Source organism: Pinus tabuliformis, chromosome 1_1, assembly GCF_031772625.1.
Source record: "Pinus tabuliformis cultivar Carrire ecotype Pingquan chromosome 1_1, CPIR1, whole genome shotgun sequence".
NCBI classification, from domain to species: Eukaryota; Viridiplantae; Streptophyta; class Pinopsida; order Pinales; family Pinaceae; genus Pinus; species Pinus tabuliformis.
The window spans coordinates 573,102,001-573,107,530 of NC_142297.1; positions in this window are offsets into that span (position 1 = coordinate 573,102,001).

Sequence of the window (5,530 nt, forward strand, 5' to 3'; positions counted from 1 at the left end):
CAACTTGTCCTGACGATGAACCACACTGGTTGGTTCGAAACGCGTCGACAAAAGATTGGTTATGTGATTTTGCCGAAGATTATCTAAACAATGTTATGGATCACATAAGTTTAAATTCCTTAATAATTTCTTCCTAGTTTTTCCATAATGGGTTTTCCACGTAAATTTTATCCTCCTAGTTTTTCCCAAATGGGTTTTCCACGTAAATTTTATCTTCGGTTTATGAGTTAATTAATTTTTAGTTTATTTTTCTCTATTTTCTATTTTTTTTATTAGCAACTGGCATACAATAAGAACATGGAACTCTTATACTAGTTGTTAATTAAAAATATATATACAAAGGAAAATTGAAAACAATTTAACTCATAAACTAGACACATAATTTACATGGAAAATTCATTCAGGAAAAAACATGGGAAATTATTAGAATTGTTACTAGAATGTAAATATGGACATGCAAGAACTCCATCAATACACAACAACTTTGACTAGAAGTTTGATACCAGTTGCTAGGATCAGGAAATTGAGAGCCACCAAGACAAATAGATCATTGCTTGGGATCCCAATAGCCACCAAGACAAATTTACTTAGAGTCCTTCCACCTTTAAATAGAATATATTCCATACAAATACCATGGGTTCTCATAAACCTAGAGCTCAAAAACCGTTTTTAACTTGACCAAATCAAGTTTACTCAAACTACCTTAATAGTGCCCCTCTTAAAATTGACTTGAGGAGATTAACCTGGTCCCAATCATTCATCAACCATCTCATCTAAGATCTCACATTATCCCCTCAAGCCATGATACCAGTACACCTACCACCCTAGTACTTATCCAAGTGGTCCATTCTAGAACTTGATTACTCTGTGCCCCACTGCACTACACATCAATTTTTTAAGGATTTACAACAATTTATTCTCATGTGCATGTATGATTGAACAACAGGTCTTAGAACTTATCCTTAAGGCCAAAATCCTTAAGGTATTCACCAACCATTGTGATTGTAGCTCTCATCACACACTAGCTCCTTCACTGTCCTAAAACACCATTGACTCCATCTCCATTTTCTTGTCCATAGGACCACTCTCTTACTAAATCTCTAGCTTTGTTGATCCATAACTTGACCTAGCCTTTTAGCATTATTTTCACTTGCTAGATCCATGTGATATTTCATGGGCATCTTTCTCCATTGTCACTACTGCAAATGATGATTTTTGGGTCACAAACCCTCGCATTGGTAATGCTTTTCACTCATTGTTCTTCCTCCAAGGACTTTACCTCCATCCAGATTTTATTTTCTTAGGCCAAATTCACAAATTCATAGCTTGTGTGATTTACATCAAGTTTACCTATTATTTTGATACGAGGAGGACTTTGATCTCCTCTTCATCAAAGAGGAACTATTACTTCTGTAGTTTCTCAAAGGCTTCGAAAACTCTCTATTTTCCACCTATAATCATTGTCGAGCTACCACTCTCCATAATTTCCTTGGCTTCGGTTTATTTATTTTTTTATTGTCTTTTCATCCACATATTCGTTGAATAAAGCTTCATTATCTTACCCTTTTACTACTTTGTATCTTGAATCACCATACAAGTTATCCTTGACTACTTGAGTTAATATAACCTTTATCCCATAGCATGGCTTTAAAACTAGAAATAGATGCATCCTATATGGCCTTCACTTTCTCCTCTAAGGAATTCCTCAATGGAAGCGCGCTTTCATTCAACAATAATTTGTGCCCTTTACTAACCATATCTTTAAATATTTGATCGTGTTTTTGATGTAGCCTACCAGTAGTCATTCAATCATTCTCAACTTGTTGTCGTGCTACACGTGCACCTACAGGATGGTCACATATTGAGATAAGGGCTCAACTTATTACTGTAGCTTACACGATTTCTCAAACTTCCTTGGGATTCTCTTATTTATTAATTTTTAGTTCCTCGACCCAGATTTCTAAATCTTCCATTGTTCCTTGCCATAGCTATACCAATTTTCATAACAAAAGAAACATGGAACTATGTCAATACTATCCATTGACCTCTACATTGGTATTTACATTTCATAGCCTCAGTTCCCTTGCATTGGAAATTAGACTTCAAGCCTTTAACTTCTCTATTATATTCTTGGCCTTATCACTCATAGTCCAATGAAGTGGTATCTATAGTAGTCGCTAGCTACAGTAGTGTTATGTTCATTCCTGACTTTCTCATCTCCATGCAAGCTTCTACATTCACCAACTCTGCCTTTGTTAATCTCATATTGAAGGGAACCAAATCCATCTCTCTCCATTTCACTTGAATCATGGGTGACTTCCCAATCTACATGTCTAGATCTCTTATTCTTGAGCTCCACACAATCTCCCCACAAGAATATCACTCCATTTTTTGCAAGTATTGTTGACAAGTAAAAAATCCATGTATTTCTTTGAAGATATGGACATCCGGGCACTTGATCAACAGACAACAACTTTAACCATCGATATGATACCAATTCTTAGAATCAAAAAACTGAGAGAAGTGGTGGTGTTTAAAGACATTATTTCTTTGGATCACAACGGACACCAAGAAAAAATTACCTAGAGTTTTTCTTCCTTTAAATAGGCTATTCCATATGAATAACATAATTCAACACCATGGGTCCTCCTAAATCCAGAGCTCGAAAACCACCGATAACTTAACTAAGTCAAGTTTACCTAAACTACCCTGACAATAAAAAATATTATGATACCAAATCTAGATGTGCTATGTATAAAATAATTATATGTAGTTTTGTATTTGTTAATTTGTACAAGAACTTTAAAATTTTCAAATTTACTTTTTATTTGGATATAGTCTTATAATTCATTTTATTAGCATGATAAAAAAAATGAAATATATAATTTAATAGCGTAATTTTCTAATAATTTAAATTAAATAAAAATATTATTCCTTCTTACTTTTTAGTGAGGAATCTTTGCAAGGATTTTAAAGCATGAAAAGATCCATTATACTTTTTTCCCATAGAAAAAAAACCATAACTTCTCATTAACTCAGGAAAAATGACATTTTGTTTATGCATCATTTTGCATTCTCTGAGTCTGTCTAAGAATATCCAAAAATCTAGAGAATAAGTCCTATGTGTTGGGATTGTGACTAATATGTTGTCCTTGATGGAAACCTACTTGATGAGTTGTCTTTTGGTGGAAATCTACTTGATGAACATGTCAACATGATGGTAGCAGGATGAGTATTTAGGCCAATATAGATATGATAGAAAAGGATTATCAGTTCAGAGATAGAATAATGATAAATATGAAGTTTGAAGAAGTATACACAGGTTTGGTGAAGCAAAGTCGAATATACACAATTCTATGAAACAAAAGCATGTACACACTCAGGTTTGGTAAAGAAAAGTAGAGTATTCGTGCGTTCTGTAAAGAAAAGCCACATACACATGTAGGTATGAAGAAGGAAAGGCATGTACAATTTCTGCACCGTGGTATTCTAAATACTAAGGGTCTTTACCATGATATTGACATGTGGTATTGAGTCCAACAACGGATATTTGATCCCATCTAAGAATACCATCAGCACTAGTATGGTTTTGACCTGTGGTATTGGATAAGGGCTAAGCTAGATAAGGAGATGAAGGTCAAATTGGTTGAGGTGTACAAGTGATAAATATTTTATGAATAGTTAGATCTGAAGAAAATATGCATGTAATGGGATGTTAATGATTTTCTTGATCTAAAACTAAGTATGCACCTGGGGATTTGATGACGGATCGGATCCAATAGGTCTGAAATAACAATTTTGATTATGGGTTGATTTTATTAGTAATGATAGTGTCTTGATGTGTGATTTTTTCTGTGTATGCCGAGATCTGGGTATGTCTGAAGTTATGTGATGCAGTGAAGGTTTATGCCATTAATTTTAGATATGTACGTGGGTTTGATAACCTGAAAGGTGCATGCACACATGAGTTTAACACTGGTAAGTCTTGTATATATTCAGATTTATACGCAGGTTTATTTCTTGAAAATCGTGTATACACGCGGAATTGTTTTGAGAAAAGCTCATATATAAACTAGGGTTTTGCTAAAAAAAGATGTTTCAGTTTAATCAATCTTGTTTTGTTTCTTCTCTCTTTCAATGAAGTCTTACTTAATAATTTGGGTTTAATAATGATGTTTTTCGTGAGGATTGATTGATTGAAGAATGATGAAGCTACTAGTTATTTGTGATTGAAGATCAATGATGGTTTTGTGATTATTTTAGAATGATGTAGTGGTTTTATGTATGATTTAGTGTTTATTTTAGAGTGAGAGTGGTTCAATTTTAGGGTTCTATGTTTTGAGATCTGTACACAGGTATGCTTTAATGAATTCGTGTATACATGCTAGTTTGCTATAGCAAAGTAGCGTATATATTTTAATAGTTTATTGATCAGGGTTTTCACTTGATTCAGTAAGATGATGCAGTGTTTGGGTTCAATATTAGTACTCTGGTTACAGTGATCTAACAGTTCTTGTTTTTTGAGAATAAGTTGATTGAGTTGGGTCTCATTTGATTCAGTTGATTCAGAGATTGGTTGTTTCAGTTGATGATTGAGTAATTTTTTGCAGTGATCAGTTTCAACTTTGATGTTTGATTTTGGGCTTAAATGATGGTAGTGGGTCCAGTCTAAAAATGTGATGAAACGTGGCCTACAAGTTGTGATGTTTTGTAGTAGGTGGATCCAGTATGAAAATTTATGAAACGTGGTCCATGGAGGTGTTCAGGTTTGGAGCCTTTAGTGAGGGAGTTGAAGCTTTGTTCCAGTGGTAGCTGGTAAATCAAATCAGGGGGTTGGAGCTCCCTTCTAGTGGGTGCTGGTAAACGATATCAGGGGGTTGGAGCACCCTTCTAGTGGGTGGTTGAGAATGAGTGAAGATTGCAGCCTTGTTCATGTGGGTGCATGCGTGCTAGTATGAGTCTGTGCCGATACAAGATTGTAAGAAGTTTTCTTTTAAAAGAAAGACAGAGACGACAACAATTGTGGTTTGTTTCCACCTAAAAATCCTAGTGTTCATGTGTGTTCATGTGTGTTGATGTGTTTCTTATGTGTGATGGTTTATTTTGTTCTTACTGCACATGGTTACTTTTTATGTAATTTCTAATGAAGTACTGATGCACTGGCTCAAGATAAATAGATGATGAATTAACTAAAAAGTAAGTTTACTAGATATACGCTAGTTGTCTGAATAACAGTCGCGTACATATGCGGGTTCCCTTCAGTAAAGTCGTGTATAGAAATCTGGATATGAAATTGAAAAGTTTAATGATTTGAAAATATTGATTCACCTCCCCCCCCTCTTATTATTTTTCCCAACAATTGGAATCAAAGCAGGTCCTTCACTAGAAGCTTGATCACTTGAAGGAGATTCATCAAGACGATGGGAAAGAAGAAAAATAGGAAAGAAAATCAAAGGAAGAATATAGCTCAAGGAAACTATGATAGTGAATATTTTATATCATATGCAGTAATAGATGGAAGAAAATATTC